This window comes from Cricetulus griseus, chromosome 3 (assembly GCF_003668045.3).
Source record: "Cricetulus griseus strain 17A/GY chromosome 3, alternate assembly CriGri-PICRH-1.0, whole genome shotgun sequence".
In the NCBI taxonomy this organism is placed as follows: Eukaryota; Metazoa; Chordata; class Mammalia; order Rodentia; family Cricetidae; genus Cricetulus; species Cricetulus griseus.
The window spans coordinates 35,931,369-35,949,227 of record NC_048596.1 but is presented as its reverse complement, the minus strand read 5'-3'; the positions used below and the strand labels follow the sequence as shown (position 1 = coordinate 35,949,227).

The window sequence follows — 17,859 nt, the reverse complement described above, 5'->3', positions numbered from 1 at the left end:
ATTCAGTTTACTCAGTAATGTCAGACACTTGGGCTGGTATTATTACCTTCCTTTGGCATCACCATGGGTCCTCAGGCTCCTGGGTCCTCAGACTGGTTCTCCTTGGTGATCGAGTAGCTGCAGAAGTATTCGGATCTTATTCGGGTTCACCCCATTCAGTGTCCTAGCTTACATACTATCAGTAACTATTGGAGACACTGAAATCTAAATGCAGGTTTTGGCAAAGATATTCTCTGTGGTATAAACAGAGCAGTCATGGAGGCAGGTTGACTTGCTTGCCTAAGAAATATACTGTGTGGTTCTTTTCAGCCTATGCCTTAATAACTGAAGCTTTGTATCAATTTCTTGACCGTCTCCATACATTCAGGGTACTATCACCTCATAGGACCTTCCAGCTCCAAGGATTTTGTTGCAGGGCTAGTAAAACAAACAAACAAAATGATACCATCTCCATCCTGAATTCTGCAGCCAGTCCAGCATGGCAGCATGAGGCTGCAGACAGACCCACCATCTGGGCCAGAGGCTTTGCAAACAGGACTGACACCACCATGACGGCAATGGGCAGTGAGCTCCCTGGACCAGCCCCATTGCTCCACTGCCTTCTTTCCCCAGCCAGGGTGTCCATACAGCCTGCCCAGCTGAAGACTCGTCTGAACCAGCCCTTTCCACCTTCTGTCCCTCCTGACTCTAGCCTGAGCCTTTTCGGGCTTGGTCACCATCTGTCCCTTGAAGAAGATATCTGGGGGTGGGGGGAAGTAAGAGAAAGTCGGGCGTTGGTGGCGCACTCCTTTAATCCCAGCACTCGGGAGGCAGAGGCAGGTGGATCTCTGTTGTGAGTTCGAGACCAGCCTGGTCTACAAAAGCTAGTTCAAGGACAGCCTCCAAAGCCACAGAGAAACCCTGTCTCGAAAAACCAGAAGAAGAAGAAGAAGAAGAAGAAGAAGAAGAAGAAGAAGAAGAAGAAGAAGAAGAAGAAGAAGAAGAAGAAGAAGAAGAAGAAGAAGAAGGTGTCTGGGGTGAGTGTTCTCTGCTGGCCCAGGGATAATCCAGTTTTGTTGAAGGGAAGCATATGAAGAAAGCTTCTGAAGAATCTGTTTCCTCCTGGGCATGGAGGCTAAAGTTACATTTTGGCACCAGCTGTGTGAGTTGTCCCGGTGTGTCCTGTCTGTCAGAGGCTGGGTACTTGGCAAGGGCTATGTTGGTTCTTTATTCCCGGGCTCTGGGCCCATGCCAGGCTACCTTTCCTTTGAAGTGGCTTGATGTTTTCATTCATAATCTTGTTAAATTTGACTTCTATGGAAGAAGGACTTAGTTCTTCCCAATTCTCTCCTGTCAATTCCTCTGATCCCCAAATCAATGTGGATATTGACACTGCCTCCTTTGACGATCCCAAAGGGGATATTCAGTGGCGCTTGCCACTTGGGAGCAGTTTACACCTTTTACCTGCTGCAGTTTGAGCAAACCCTGATTTCAGCATACTTAATATCTTCGAGAGTCCTAAGGCATTGCACCTTTTGAAAAGCTAATGACTTAGAATGATTTTATGTAACACACGGGGAAAGAAGCAGATTATCATGGAAGTCTCTCATTCCTGTGGCAGTCTGATCGAAACACTCCCAAAACATACTCCCTCCAAATTGGGTGTTAAATAATTTGCTTTACCCAGCATTTCTTCAAAGCTGCTGTTTGACCTTGTCTGGGATTGTACTCCATCCTGGTTCGCTTAAATACCCCTTGAACGTCTTCTCATCCACATCACTGGCAGTAATGGTTGTCAAGAGCCCACTTTCTTCCACTTGTAGGTTTGATGTTGGATGATTTCCTGAACAGGGCAGCAGCCATGTGCCTCCTGTAAGAGCCTCAGGCTCCAAGTGAGGAGTCTGTCATAGCCAGGGCTGCTGTAAGAGAATGCTGGGGGTGGGGTCATTTAAAGTGCCTAAGCGCAAGTTCCGGAGGCATGGGCGTCCAAGATCAAGGTCCCGGAAGTTCAATATATGGTGAGGGCCTCTTCCTCATGGGGTGGATGGTGTTGTCTGTGTCTTCACAGGCTGGAAGAACAAACAGGCCTACCTGGATTCTCAAGCCTTTTTTGTTTTTAAGGGCACTGATCCTATTCTTAGCACACATCCCTCATGACTGACCTCCGTGTGTGTGTGTGTGTGTGTGTGTGTGTGTGTGTGTGCGCGCGCGCGCACGCGCGCCTGCCTGTGCACCTGTGCGCGCGCATTCATTTGTGTGCATGCATACAGGCACATGCATGCAGAGACCAGCATTCTCTGACTCCCTCTCAGAGCTTTATATTCTCTCTGTTTCTCTCCTTCTTTGTTTGATTTTTTGAGACAGGATTTCTCTGTGTAAGAGAGCCCTGGCTAGCTTGGAACTCCCAGAGACTTGCCTGCGTTTGCCTCCTGTGTACTACCACGCCCTGGCTGGAGCTTTATTCTCTTGAGGCAGGGTCTCTCGATGTAACCCTGGAGCTTGCAGGTTTTCAGCTAGGCTGGTTGGCCAGCAAGCCCCACTGATTTGCCTATCTCTGCCCCTCCCGATAAGGTTCCAGATACTCTAGGCCATGCCTGGATTTTCATGTGGATGCTGAGGATCTGAACTCATGCTTGTGCAAGCAAGTGCTCTTACCCGCTGAGGCATCTCCCCAGCCCAAGCCCTGCTCTTAGAACCATTGTCTTGGGAGTTAAGTTTCATTATTGGAATTTGGGATGGGGGTAGACAGAGGTGTTCGGAGCCCAGTGAGCCTCCCAACCTCAGTGTGCGTGGTTCCCTTTTAGAAGAAAATTCACCTCTGAGTGAGGCGCTCAAAAGCGCCTGTAAAGTTGAAGGCCCTCGCTCTCATTCTCATCCTGACTGTCCATCTGAAGGGAAACTCCATTTGTGGGCCCACATCAGCATTTTTGCATGTCTGCCTGAGTGTTAATGAATTTGTAAAGAGGACTGCCAAATTTTGATGTCAGTGTTCAGCAGATGTTGCCAAGAGCCCAAACCGGTTTCCTTCCACCATCAGTGAATGACGCTTGCAGCCTGAAAAATTAGCCCAGTGATGGTGAAAAATTCAGCTGAAGAAAACCAGAATCCCTATGGGAAGTGCTAATTAATGCCAGGAGATAAACACAGCCGCACACCACATATTTAAAAGTCGTCTGAGCATGTGTGTGTCTATGCGCTGTCTTTATCAGATAAACAAAAGAAAGTCTTTGGTGTAATTGTTTCCTGTGTATAATCCTTATCAGATGCATCATTAGAAGTAAAGGGGAACAGCTTGCTGCCTCTTAGGGTTCTGTGTAGCCTCTGTGCCATGGTTAATGAGACCCTTTGTGCCATTGCAGACAATGCACAGTTGGAGCAGCCTGCAGAAATCAGGATGCTCTACCAGGCATTGAGGGTCCAAAGACTTTGTAGGCACATAGTCCTGTAGTTAAGGACCTTCTGTCAGAGGCATCTCCCAGCATCAGGGAGGCGGAGCCTGCGCTTGCTTGGAGAGATGTTCTGTGAGAAGGATGAACAATGCTTTCTCAACTCATCTTACAACATCTGGACTCTCTCTGATTTTTCTCATACCCTCTCTTCAAATCTTATCTTTCCCTACTGCCTTTCTGATCTTACAGACCAGGGAAATGTAGATGTTTTTGTGGTTGTTGGCTTTTTGTTTTGGTTTTACATGACTGTGTGTGAATATGGGTACGTGTGCTGCCACATTTGTATGGCAGGCAGAGGAAACCCTCAGGTGTTGGGACTTGCTCCCCACCACCCCACCCCTTGTTGTCTTTGTTGTTCACTGATACACATATCTCAGGCTAGCTGCCACCAAGATTTTCCTGTCTCCCCCTCCCATCTCACTACAGGAATGATAAGACACTGGGTTTAAAACAAGGATGTGAGTATGCCTGGCTTTATGTGGGTTCTGGAGATTTTTTTTGGGGGGGGGTGGTTCCGAGACAGGGTTTCTCTGTGGCTTTGGAGGCTGTCCTGGAACTAGCTCTTGTAGACCAGGCTGGTCTCGAACTCACAGAGATCCCCCTGCCTCTGCCTCCCAAGTGCTAGGATTAAAGGCGTGCGCCACCATCGCCCGGCAGGTTCTGGGGTTTTGAACTCAAGTCTTCACACTTGCTGGACAAGTACTTCCCACCTCTGAGCCATCTTCCACACCCTAAGTTTTAATTTGGATAATATTATTGAAGTATAATTCACCACCCAGGAAGTCCACCCATTTATTAACATGAGCACATGTTACATAATCCTGCAACCATCACCACAAGCAATGTTTGAATGTTTCTGTTATTCCAAAAAGAAAACTGATTGGCAGCCATGGGCCATTTCTTTCTAGCCTTGCCACACATGTCGGATCTAGGAACCATTAATCTGCTTTCTGTCTGAGCCTGTTTTGCTTTTTACTTGGGGATTTGCTGCTCATAGACTAGGAGCTTGAACTCTGGTAGCTGCTGGCTTGGATTTCTCAGTGAATATATCCAGTGCAGTCTGATGCACCAGCACTTGGGTTTTTACTTCTCATCCCTCTGTGTCTCCTGACTCACAATCTCTGTAGCCTAAGAGCAGGAAGGACCCCAGAATAAACTGGTCTTCAGAAAACTCTGTAGTTAAGTCACTGTATGCTTTAGCAAATCAGTGGAAAGGAACAGCATTCTGAATGAAGGTTCCCTGCAAAGACCCCTTTTCCCTCTCCCCGGTCAGCTTAGAAAGAGGAGTTATCTATGTAGCAATTTCTCTAAATTGATTTACACTTGAGCAAATAAAAGCTGGGAAGCATTTGGCAGGTCTAGTTTCAAACCAGTTGTTGATTTTGCTAATGTTCGTAGCAGATGGGCTTAGTTTTGTGGACGCCCTACCCAGAACCCCAGGTTTCTGTTTGCATTCAGCCACCAGCACTGAGGGATAATTGGCGTTTCTCTGAATTAGCTGGTAAAATTCTCCATCCTTGAGGGACAGTAGTACATGCTAGACAAGGCATGGTAGCATGAGGTATTTGAATTTCTAGATACCTCGCTCTGGGTTCTTCACAGTAAACAGGTGTCTGCCCCCTTATTGCTCCACATCTTTGTGCTCCTATAGATGGAAAAAGTTGGTGCCTCCTTTGGTATTTTGAGATTTTTATTTTTATGCCTCCTTGGCAGCCCGCCTGTCTGAGAAGCTCATGCCGAGGTGGTGGGAGGGCGAGTATCTTTGGAGGTCTGCAAGTGTTTCGTTAATGCCTGTTTATGACTATATCTTCCCTTCTCCTACTTTGTAGTTTTTTTGTGTTAAGTATGTCAAAATGTTTTTGTAAGGAACAAAGTAACTTTGTAAGAAGAAAGCCTGTTTAGAAACACACGGACAACACAAGGAAGGCAATTTTCAAGTGCCTGCTTAGGTCATGATTTGAAAGAATCTTATGGTTTAAAGAAAAAAAATGTAATTTATTGATTTATATATTTCAAGATAAAAGTTTTGATCCGAAAATGTGTTGGGAGGTCAGGTAGGAGGATGACATTTCTCTGTCTCATCCATCTTCCTTTGAAATCATATTCAGATGTTTTTGGTATGCATTTGTATGTGTGTATGAGATCTGTGTGATATATGTATTATATATTCACAGATATCCACATATATGCATTTTAAAAAGATTTATATTATAGCTTATATAAGCCTTTCAGATACCTCCTCCAAATATCTTTTTGATCACTTGTCATTGTGTTCAAATCTGTCCTTTGCTGTATTATAACTTTCTGTGTTAATTAACTCTTTCCATTCTGCTTCTGTAGAAAAAGATTGGGTTTTGCCTTTCAGTTTTGTTTTGAAGTGCATGGTCTTGTTTGTCCTTCCAAAATGTCAGTCCAGACATTAAGACTCTTCTCCCACTAGAATTTGAGTGAAAAACAAATGGCTTTTAAAATTGTTTATTACTTTTGTGTTTTGTGTATGGGTGTTTTAAATCTGTGTGTACGTCTGTGTACCACATGCATTTCTGGTGCCAGAGGAGGTCAGAAAACAGCATCAGATCCCCTGGGACTGGAGTTGGGCAATTGTGAGCCACCGTTTGGGTGCTAGAATGCCATCTTGGGTCTTCAGGAAGAGAATTCAGTACTCTTAGTCTCTCATCCATCTTCCCAGCCCACAAAGAATTTTTTTAGCATCAGTGAACTAACTACCTTTGATTGACTTTTCCTCTAAGAACAGGTACATGCTAGTGTGGGATGTGCTTATCACTGTGTACCACGTATCTGTTTTCACCATGTCCCCTGGTTATTCCGCACAGAGAGCATATGGTGATACCACTCAGTCTGTGTAACAGGGAAGTGGAGTAGAGGGGACTCTGGCCTGTGGGCCTGAAGATAAACTACATTGTCTGCTGGAGAATTTTGGAATCAAATGTGGTCATTCAGGTTTGTGTGGTTTGTGAGAAAGCACCACTCCTTTGGTCAAAGGTGTCAATTCCTGTTAAACTGGGTAAAAAGGAGTTACATTTTATTCTGAAACATTTAGGGATTCAAGAATTAGGTCCTGCAGCTGGGCGTTGGTGGCGCATGCCTTTAATCCCAGCACTCGGGAGGCAGAGGCAGGCAGATCTCTGTGAGTTCGAGGCCAGCCTGGTCTCCAGAGCGAGTGCCAGGATAGGCTCCAAATCTACACAGAGAAACCCTGTCTCGAAAAACAAAAACAAAACAAAAAACAAAACAAAACAAAACAAAACAAAAAAACAACAACAACAAAAAAGAATTAGGTCCTTAAAGTATTGTGATACATACCTGTAATCCTAGCACTAGAGAGGCTGACACCAAAGGATCACAAATTCAGGGCTGTCTGGCCTACATAGTGAGTTCAAGGTCAGCTGTGGCTCTATTGTCTAAAAAACCAGAAACGAAACCAAAACAAAACAAAAAATTGTGTCTAAAATTGGATGGCGTGTACTCTAGCATCTTGATGCTAAAGTTCTTCTGTATTACACCAGAAATAGATAACGAAAGAGCAATCATTTGATGTGATCTTAATCACTTTAGGGATTCATGGGCTGGACCATCTTGGTATGTCTTACACAGCCAGGTGTCACTTCTGGCTGTTTGCATAGTTCTCCTTTAAAACAAGAATTAAGCAAGCCGGCCGGTGGTGGCTCATGCCTTAATCCCAGTACTCGGGAGGCAGAGGCAGGTGGATTTCTGTGAATTTGGGACCAGTCTGGTCAACAAGAGCTAGTTTCAGGACAGCCTCCAAAGCCACAGAGAAACCCTGTCTCGGAAAACCAAAACAAACAAAACCATGAATTAGTATTTCTCAGAAGTTGCTCTTAGTAGGTCTGTAACACAGCAGGTTGTTTATCTAAGTGATGCATTTTATTCCTTGATTGGGGGTGGTCGGAGCCATTACAGGTGGAAAAAGCACTCAAGTGGAGAAGGCAATCCTGGTGTGGTCACGGACATAGCAGCTGCTGAGCCCATGGGCATCTCTGTGTAGAACCCTGCCGGGCAGCAATTCATTGTTCTTACCAGATTTCTAAGTGCTTTTTTTTTTCTTAACAAGTATAATGTATTGGGGGAAATAGATCCAAGTATGATACTTGGATCATCACATTCTAAGCCTAAACACTGTTATTTGTGGTAGGCATACAGAATTCTTGTGTTTTATTTTAGACTATAAGCTTAGTTAGTAGCAGGGGTTTTTGTTTATCTCATATTTTTGTTGTTGTTATTTTGTTTTGTTCTTAAATACAGAAACCACTGTAGTATACTCTTGGTGCTTAATAAATGTTCATAATGATTAGCAATTTGCAAAGGAAATAGGACTCTTGCCGAGAACTAGGGTTCATTTCTCAGTACCCACATGGCAGCTCAACCATCTATCACTCCAGTTCCAGGCTTCTGCAGAAAATGAGGCACACACATGGTACACATATAGACATGCATGCAAAACACTCATATACATTAAAATATAAAACAAACAGATCTTTAAGAGAGACAGACAGTCACATTTAAAGAAATGAGATCCCTAATGCTTAAAATTAGCACTGGGGCTGGAGAGATGGCTCAGTGGTTAAGAGCACTGGTTCCTTTTCCAGAGGTTCTGGTTTGATTCCTCAGCACTTGTATGGCAGCTCTCAACTGTAACTCCAGTTCCAGGAATCCAATGCTGTTTTCTGGCACTCATACACATTTAAAAAACTAAAATGGGAAAAATTAATATATGCTTAGTCTATACAACAAAAGTAAATTATGCATGATTTAGCTATAAAGCTATTTCAACAGATGCTATTGGATGCTGTCATGTATGAGTCTTTAGTCCAGTCTATATTCAGGACTAACAGGAGGCGTAAGGAATGGCAGCAGACCCACACAGCTAAGCACAAAGGAAGTTACCACATCACATCTTCTTTTACTTTCCTGGTCTTTTGTAAGTTTAAGATCCTGATTAGAGAGTTTGGAGTGATGGGTAGGCAGTTAAGGGAGCAGTTCCGTTCCTAGCACCAGAGGCCTTTTCAGGTGTGCATGTGCACGCGCGCACATACACACACACTCAGATATAGATTACATAGATAGAAATAAAAATAAATCTTTTTCAAAAAATAAACGAGAAAAATTAAGAATCATATGGACTCTTGGGAAATATGTATATCACCAAACACCATAAGCAGATATTTAAAAAAAGAAAATATTTAAAAATAAATTATTGTAAAACATAGCTGTTTATGTTTCTCCACCAGAATAAGTTATTCTGAGTGACTAAGATTTCTAAACAGCACAGGCTTTGCCCCTGCAATCTATCTTTTCTATCCCTTTCTCATTTAACTGTCGCTTCCTTTCAAAAGCTTTTGAAATTTAATTTTGTACTTGTAGACTTCCTTAAGCAATCTATTGAATACAGTTTTACCTTCTTTATTGAGGGAGGTCTATCATCCCCAGTAGTAACTATCCTATTGTGCTGTAATAATGACAAGGACCCAGAGACTGTTTCCCTAGCAATCCTTTTTTTTCAGCATCACTTTTGAAATTGCTACCCTTTGCCTTTGAGTTACTGTGTCCTCCAAAGCCACCCCTATCTGACCAAGGTGGGATTGCCATTGTTAACAGATCCTTCTGTAAACTGGCAGTGTTTTTATCTTATTGGAGGGTTTGAATGAGAATGACCCCCCACAGGTTCATATGTTTGAATGCTTGATCCCAGTTACTGGAGCTGTTTGATAGGGATTGTGTGGTAGTTTGATTGGCCCCCATAAACTCATAAGGAATGGCACTATTGGGAAGTGTGGCTTTGTTGGAGAAGGCATAGCTTTGATAGAGGAAGTGTGTCACTGTGGAGGTGGGTCTTGAGGTCTTATATATGCCCAAGCTATGCCCAGTGTCTCAGACCACTTCCTGTTGCCTGCTGGTCAAGATGTAAGAACTCTCAGCTCCTTCTCTAGCACCATGTCTACATGCTGCCTTTGGTCAGCCGTGAAGATAATAGACTAAAACCTCTGAACTGTAAGTGAGCCTTCCCAATTAGATGTTTTCCTTTATAAGAGTTGCTATGGTTATAGTGTCTCTTCATAGCAATAGGAACCCTTACTAAGACAGAAGTTGGTACCAAGAGTGGGGTATTGATTGCTATGATAGGCCTGACCATTCTTTTTGTCCAAGGAAACCATGGTTTCCAGTCTGTTCTGAAGGATGCAGACACCATCGGACTCCAAGCCCGTGTGACGCAGCATGAGTAGCAAGTTAACAGGAAGTGGGTGCTTCACCCAGCTCTGACCCTGGGTGCTATTGTTCCTTCCCTGAGTTAGGATGGCATGTGTGGTCCCCAGTTTTGAGGATGTGATTAGTTGAGATACTGGGGAGAGAAACTACCTGGGACAACAAGGGCTTTAATGTGTCTGCTCCTGCAAAGAATTAGGAGTGGAATTCCCAGAACTGGCTCCTCAGGGGCTGTGAGGACAGGAATGCGGGGCAGAGGGACAAGATAATGAGGAAGTGAGATAAGGTCCCCTTCCCTCCTGCCCCCATCCTAGGGGTGGACTGGGATTGTGAACCATCCCCTTTACTCTTTGGAACAAAACCCAGGCACACTTCTAACTAGCTTGTGAGACTGTCCTCATGTACACAGACAAGGATTTGTAAGTACCCTGTTCTCCGGAGCTGCTTCAGTGATCCAGGGGGAGGTTTCTACTCACCCAGCATTGCATCTGATATTCATGTCTGTGCTTTGGGGATGCGTCTGTACATCTATAAGGCCACTTCTGAGATAAGTGTGTATGTAAATATATAGTATTTTCCCCTACATTCCTTGTCCTTTTTTTTTTCATTTTTAAAAAAGGAAACCTTTAATTTTATGGCTTCATACTTTTAAATTTTTTCTCTTATGCATGTAACCTATGTTTGGCCGTATTAGTACCTCTATGTCTCTGACACTAATCCGAGATTCTGACATGACAGCACAATGGTGCCAGAACTTCATCTGTGGCTTGCTAGAATTTGTTTGGAGGAGCCAAGAGGCAGTTCTAGAAGATTCCTTGAGTCCAGCTGTGTTTTTGATAAAGATACGTGCCTGCCTCATGTTTCAGTCTGCCAGATTGGCACATGACAAGCTGGGGATACAGCAATGGTTAGTGAGGCGCTCTGAGTAACTCAGGGTGAGAAACTGAATGTTTTCTGTTAATTTGCCCCCAGTGTCTGTTGTGTACAGGAACTAAGCTTGTGAGATAGAAACTGCTCTGAGCCGAGAGTGAAGAGTAAACACGGAAGCTGGCGTGGAGCAGCTCAAATGTCATGTCAGATTCAAACCTACTGAGAGCACATTTGCTACTTTGCAGAGAGATTTTCGGTATGCTCTTTGGTGGATATGTTCATCGTGTGCAAAGCAATAAAATTGGAAAAGGAACTCAGTTCAAATTCCCTCTCATGTTTTTGCTTTCTGAAGAACAACACAATGCTGTCCATATTTGTAGGAGATGAGCATGCTTTTTTTCCTTGTTCACCCACCTCTTGAATTTATTTATAGGAAATTAATGGGAAATTACACAAAGCAACCTGTCAAAATGTAGCAAAGTGAAATACTCTAAATATTTAGCAATTAAGGAAGGTCAAACAAAATATGTAACAAATATGAAAGAATTCCATGCAACCAGTAATAAAATAGTTATTGTCTTAGCTAGCTTGTGTTATGGTGTGATGTGGGGTAGGTGTGTGTGTGTGTGTATTTAGTTTTTTGAGACATGGTTTGTCTGTTTAGCTCTGGCTGGCCTGGAACTCATTCTGTAGACCAGACTGGCCTTAAACTCAGAGATCTGCCCCCGCCCCACCTCTTCCTCCCAGGTGCTGGGATTAAAGGCTTGCACCACCACACCCGGCTACAATGTTATGTATTATAAAGTAACATTTGGAAATAAACTCAGGCATATGCAAGCACAGGGAAGAACTGGGAAACCATATTAAGCATGTACCTTCAAGGTTTCTGTACCTCAGATGCTTAGCAGTTGTTTAGCCAGTGTTTGACAGGGTCACCTTTGTTAAAGACGGGGAGACCTTGTGTACACCCACCTGTCAGGGGCTTCTGGGTTGCCACATGCTGGATATTGTGACTAATTCTGTAATGGGCGTGGGGTTCAGGTTTTTCCGGACAGTTTTTGGAAGCAAGTTGCTGGATCATAGAGTGATTCTATTTTCTGTTGTTGTTGTTGTTTTTTTTTGAGGGGGGGGCTTCCATACACTCTTCCATTATAACTGTACCATTTTTTCATTTTTCAATTTTGCCAATAGGCACACGCAGTCCTATTTCTTCACATTAGCGTCACTTGTCTTGCAAGACAGCTCTGCCCACCACTACGATACCGATGTCACCATTGAAAGTTGGGCTTCCTGGGGATAGCTTCCAAACCACTGAGAGGCATTGCATTGAAATCCTGGACCCTTCCTGGCTCCTGGAGCCTTGAAACTTAGTTTCCTTTTTGGGCTTCTGTGGGGTCTGTGAAGTGATAATTCTTTGTGGTTTTGTTCTGCCTTGCTTGACACTGAGAACTTTGAACAGGTAGCAGGTTATAAAGTGCTTCATCGTAAAGCTTATCTTAAGTAGCAACTTGTTTGTTCCTGGAAAACACACAGGCACACACACACACATCCCTCCCTGGGAGATTTCTCTTTAGCATAACCCAGCCTTTCTGAACCCAGAGGCTGGTGATAGTGTCAAGGTGAAATCATCGATGTGAGGTCCCAGGATCCAGTGTTCTTTCCCTCCTGATGCATTGCTTCCAAGGTCTGTAAGCCTCAGAAGCACAAGAACGAGCCTGTTTTGTTTGCCCTGTAGTATCTGATACTGTCTGTTATCACATCCTGAGGTTTAATATTGGTTTAAACAAACCATTGAAAGTTGGGCTTCCTGGGGATAGCTTCCAAACCACTGTGAGGCATTGAGTTAAAATCCTGGACCCTTCCTGGCTCCTGGAGCCTTGAAACTTAGTTTCTTCCTGGTGACTCTTCCTGTCAAGCTGTGGTGGTAAGAACATCTGCTGTACATCGGGGTCTCCTAGAACCGAGTTAAAGTGTGCATCTCTGCGTGTGGCTCCTAGAGACCTGGTCCATGACTAAGACAATCTGAGGGTTTTCGTTTCTTTTTTTCCTTTAATTGAAAATACCTTTCTCATATAATATATCCTGATTATGGTTTCCCCTCCCTCCTCCCAGTTCCTCCCCATCAACCCCCCCATCCAGATCCATTACATTTCTGTCGATAATTAGAAAAGAACAGACATCTAAGAGTAATATAAGATAAAACAAAAACTATCACATCGGAGTAGGACAACACAGACACACACACACACACACACACACACACAAAAAAAAAAAAAAAAAAGGAAAAGTGCTCCAGAGAAGGCACAATAGTCAGAGACCCACCCATTGCTCACTCATTGTTAGCGTTCAGGTGTCTGTACCGGCACCCTCAGCTGCAGTCACTAAGAGCATCACCTGTGTACATTCACTACGTTCCCTTTTAAAAGGGCCCTGCCCACCTCCCATCTCTCTCTTCTCTCTGTTCCTCTCTCTTCTCTGCCTGGGAAGAAACTTAGCAAGCGTTAGTTCTATTTATGTGTACAGGAAGCCGTGTCTGTCCCAGCTGGAGCAGACCCAAGGTGGGACTCTGAAAACATCTGGAGGCTTCCAGGTGGCGTTAGCCTGCCCAGAGCTCCTACACACTCCGGGAAAGATACCAGTGTCTTTTTGTAGTGTTGGGTATATGTGGATGAGCAATAGGGGTCTGTGAGAGGGCATGGCACACCCACACCCACACCCACACCCACGAGGGAACAAAGTAAGTACATGAGGCGGCAGATGTGACCGTGGGAACTTTTCAAGTAAGGCAGAAAGGTGAACTTTGGGGACAGCCAATCATTAAGCATCCTGGGAACCTATGAGTTCTTTGTTCCCAAAGCACGGATCTTCAGTTAACTTATTTCGGAGAAAAGGATGGGTGTGTGTCTGCTTTGCTCAATGCTATACTCTGAGGTTTACAATCAGACTGGCTTATGGTGACTAGACAGTGAATGAATGAATGAATGAATGAGTCTGTACTCGAGGTTCACAATCTGACTGGCTTATGATGACCAGACACGGAACGAATGAATGAATGAATGAATGAACTTATTCACTGGTGCTTATTTTGTTTTCTCCTTATCTACTGCATTTTAATTGGTTTCTGTGATATAAACACCTATTTCAGCCTTTTATCTGGGATTTACTCAACACATGAAACTGCAAATATAGCTAGCTGTGTAGACAGACATAGCCTAAAATACCCCAATAACCAAACCCCAGCCTTCTTTCTCCGCTAGAAATGAAAGTCAGTATCTAGGTATGATTCTAATTTATATCTGGATCCATAGTAAAGATCCCTCCTTTCCTCCCTCTCCCACACAAAGAAAATGGTCTGCTGTAGACTAGGGGCTCCATGAAGTTCGATCATACTAGGTAGCATGGCTATAAAACAAGGAAGGGCGGGCTGGGTGGTATATCTCACCCCCCTACTCCATTACCTCTATCCCCTGCCCCTCCCCCAATATGGTTAGAAGCCAGTGAGCACAGAAGACCCCTGGGAGAGAGTCTGATCCTGAACAGTGGCCACACTGACATAACTTTTAATTGTTACCATTAATTAGATAGTTGGCTGTCTTTGTAGAGTCAATAGGAATGTGTAGACAGTTTGAAATGATGTGTGTGGTAAGTTAGGCTTTTGGAGGCTTTACTGAAAGACTAACTTAAAAGTAATTGTGATGTGCAGCTTTTAAAACAGGAGCAAAGATATTTGTCGTGCCCAGTTGCTTTTGGTAGAGTGTTTCCTTCAGGTTTCTGAGTTGTCTTAAGCCATCTTGCTATCTTGCTTCGTTTACACTTCTGCCTAAAAGCGGTGTGAGTCGAGCATCGTTGCACTGAGCCTGTGCATCCCTGTGCAGGGTTTGAAAGGGACATCACGTGTTGGTACATGTATGTTCTCTTGTGACAAAGCCTTGTGCTCTTGCTGCTAATCCCATAAGCACAGAGCCAGCTCAGCTGCATCTGCTCAGTCATGTAGCTATATGACTGGGTCATTCTAAGCCTTTGGTACTTGTAAAACGGAGGAATGGATTTCACCTTCTTATCTTAGAAGGTGAAAACAAGGTGATCAGTCCAGAATGCATCATAATGTCATCATTTCTTAAGATTTCTTTCAGACTTTAACACTCAGAGCAAGGATATGTCTTATAAGTGAATGCAATCCCTCTTCTTTCTTCTCTTCTCCATCCTCCCCCCCTCCTCCCTTCTCTTCCTTTTTTATGGTGCTGAGAATCAAGCCCAGGACCTTATACATGCTAAACACAAGCTGTACCACCATGTGTTAACCTCATCATCAGCCCCAATATAGTTTTAGTAAGCTTTTTATTTTTTAAATTTTTATGTGTATCAGTGGTTCACGTGTGTGTGTGTGTGTGTGTGTGTGTGTGTGTGTGTGTGTGTGTGTGTGTCTGTCTGTCTGTACACCGCTTGGGTATAATGCCCACAGAGGCCAGGAGAGGGCGGTGGATCCCCTAGGACTGGAGTTACAGATGATTCTGAGCCACTGTGTGGGTGCTGGGAATTGAACCTGTGTCCTCTGAAAGAACATCCAGTACTTGTAACCACTTAGCCATCTCTCCAGCCCCGGTCATTTTATCATTTTATCGTCATTTAATTAGTAAAATATGTTTTCAGATCAGCATCACTTATTGGTGCATCATACAATAGGTGAGGTGTTTCCCGTTTCAGTTTTACGAAATCCTAACAAGGGATGAACTCACGTTAGCTGCAGCACTATAGTCAGTGTTGTCCATCAGCATCATGGTCCTAAGCAGTGTGGTGACAGCTGATGGTTTACAGAGCTCACCCTGGGTGTGTGTGTGTGTGTGTGTGTGCACGTGTGTGTGTGCTCACGTGCACCTCAGTTTCTCCAACTGCTGTCTTTCATTGGTGTGCTCTTCACAGAACTCTATTGGGTCGCTTGTCATATGTGTTTCATTTCAGCTATTGAAACGTATTTGTGAGGTCAACTCTTTATGTTGTTCACTGAACTACACTTGGGCTCCAATGGACATGATCTTCAGTGCCTTCCAGTCTCTGGAAATAAAGAGAGAAGGCACAATCTTCATTTTCTCCTTTGAAGCATTTTCCCAAACCATAAGAAATGCTTTTTGTAGGACCAGAATTCAGCCATGATTGCATCATCTGGAGTTAGTGGTTGCACTCTCCTCCGGGGAGAAGAGAAATGTTTTATTGAGCTGCAACAAGGGAATGGACCGTGGCCACTCTCTGCTTTCTTCAATGGGCTGCATTTCATGAGGAAGAGCAAGTTGGCACAACTGGAAAGCCATCTGCCAGATGGATAATACCTGGGAGAGACAGGTCCACAATTTACAGCTGTTCTCAACACAGGCACTGCCAGCTTGCCACATCCCGTGACAGGGGGCCTTGTTATTTTACCTGTGACATGCTTGTAACTCCTAATTTTAGGCTTCCTTCTTTTTATTGGATTGTTCTGTTTTAGGATAGGGTGGGAGAGACCAATTTGGATCTGAGATAAAGATCTCCTGCCAGGTGAGAGAGGTTCAGTAACGAGTGTGTGTGTGAGCTTGGCTGGGAAGACTCTGGGCACATCTCCATTCAAATACCTTGACACATACTTCATTCACCCCTGACACCGCAGCTTGTCTCTTCTTGCCTTCTGTTTACCCTCAATAGGTTAAATGGTGGTATTTACGAGCCTCTCCGAATTGACACTAGAGTACAAATCTGAGAGGCCACTGAGGGGCCAGCAAACAGGGTTCAGCCTGAGGTTTTTGAGGTTTTAGAAGTGTGATTAATTGAAGATTCTAGAAGCTTGGCTTCTCTCCTTGACCCCCTCCTTTTCCCAGTCCTCCCCTCCAGTCTTTCCTGGCCCCACATTCTTTTTTGGCCTTAACTGGCAGACATGGACAGTCATTTCTGTTCTTGAAAGCTGACGTTCTCTCTGTCCCTTGCCTTTTAACCTAGCCATCTAACATGGTGCACAGTTTAATGCCTTGCAAGTTCAGTGCTCCTGTTTCCCAGGGAAGTCGGGTGATTGCTTCTTAATCAGAGAGATTAGAGCCATCTTGCCCTGGTATGCAGAGCTGGGAACCTGAAGGGAGTGGAAGGCTCACTATCTGGTTTCTGACCATAGCATTCCCCTGTAACTGGAAGAGTGTGAAATGGGACGTGCCTGACAGAAGCAGCCTTTAACAACAACAAAAAGTCCTTTTGACTTTGCAGCTATGAACAGTGAGGAAAATTTCACCGGCTAAGGAGAACGGTTCTTGCCGTATGTGATCACTGTCATCAGCCATTTTTTTCCCTTCATTCTTACTTAAAAGTATTACCAACATCCTGTGTGTTTGGAAGGAGCCTGAGAGTTGCCTGTTACATGGGAGTCACATTCTTGCATTTCCCCTTTCAAAGCAAATAACGCCCAAATGAAAAGATGAGTCCAGACATTGGGTTATTATTATTAATATTGTTGTGGTGGTGGTGGTCGAAGTAACGAAGGAGCCAGCATCATTCTTCAGTGCATCAATCAGCCAGGGGCAAAAACAATGGACATCCTTGTTTATTTACTTCTGATTTTTAATTAAATGTACAAGCACACATTTTTTTAAAAAAACACAAAGTCAGGTTCAGGATTTGATTGGTAGCATCTTTTTTTTTAAATCAGTGATACTTAAAATCATGGTGTACTGCTGCATGTGACAATTCAGAGTTTAACAGCAGTTAGAGATTAATGAATGTTGGCTGCCCTCTGCATTTTAATATCATGTTGGTTTTTGTGGGGTGGGTGTGTAGGTGTGTATACACACACAGACACATAATACCTATTGCTAACTTGCATTTTTTATTTATTTAAGTGTGTGGCATGTCAACACGTGTGCCATGAGTGTGTGTGGGGGTCAGAAGAGCACTTACTATAGAGGCAGGGTTTCTCATTGCTGCTGCTGGCCTGTGTAGCTACCTGGCCAATGAACTTGTACCCATTCTCCTGGCTCTGACTCCCATCTCACATGAGTTCCTGGCTTTCTGGCAAAGTGACTGCATAGAAGAAACGTGGGACTGGGAAAAAGACTTGATAGCTAAAAAGAATTTATACAGAGTTTACCTATAAAGGACAGGGCATCTGGTGCAGGAACTGCTTTGAAATTGCCGTTGATAAATGAAATTATTGAACCAGCTTATAGAAAAGCAGATGAGATTCAAAACTTTATATGTATATACACACTTATATAATAAACTATTGTATGTAATTAAAAATACAGAGAGCACTGAAGAGGGACATGTGTCAGGTGTCCTACTTCCTAAGTAGTCAGTGTCTGGGAGC

At 43.8% G+C, this 17,859-nt stretch overlaps 1 protein-coding gene across 3 annotated transcripts in view; it reads left to right on the top strand.

Moving 5' to 3' along the window:
* Kank1 (KN motif and ankyrin repeat domains 1) overlaps positions 1–17,859 on the top strand; it is a 187,354-nt gene that overhangs the window by 112,580 nt on the left and 56,915 nt on the right. The window lies entirely within an intron of this gene.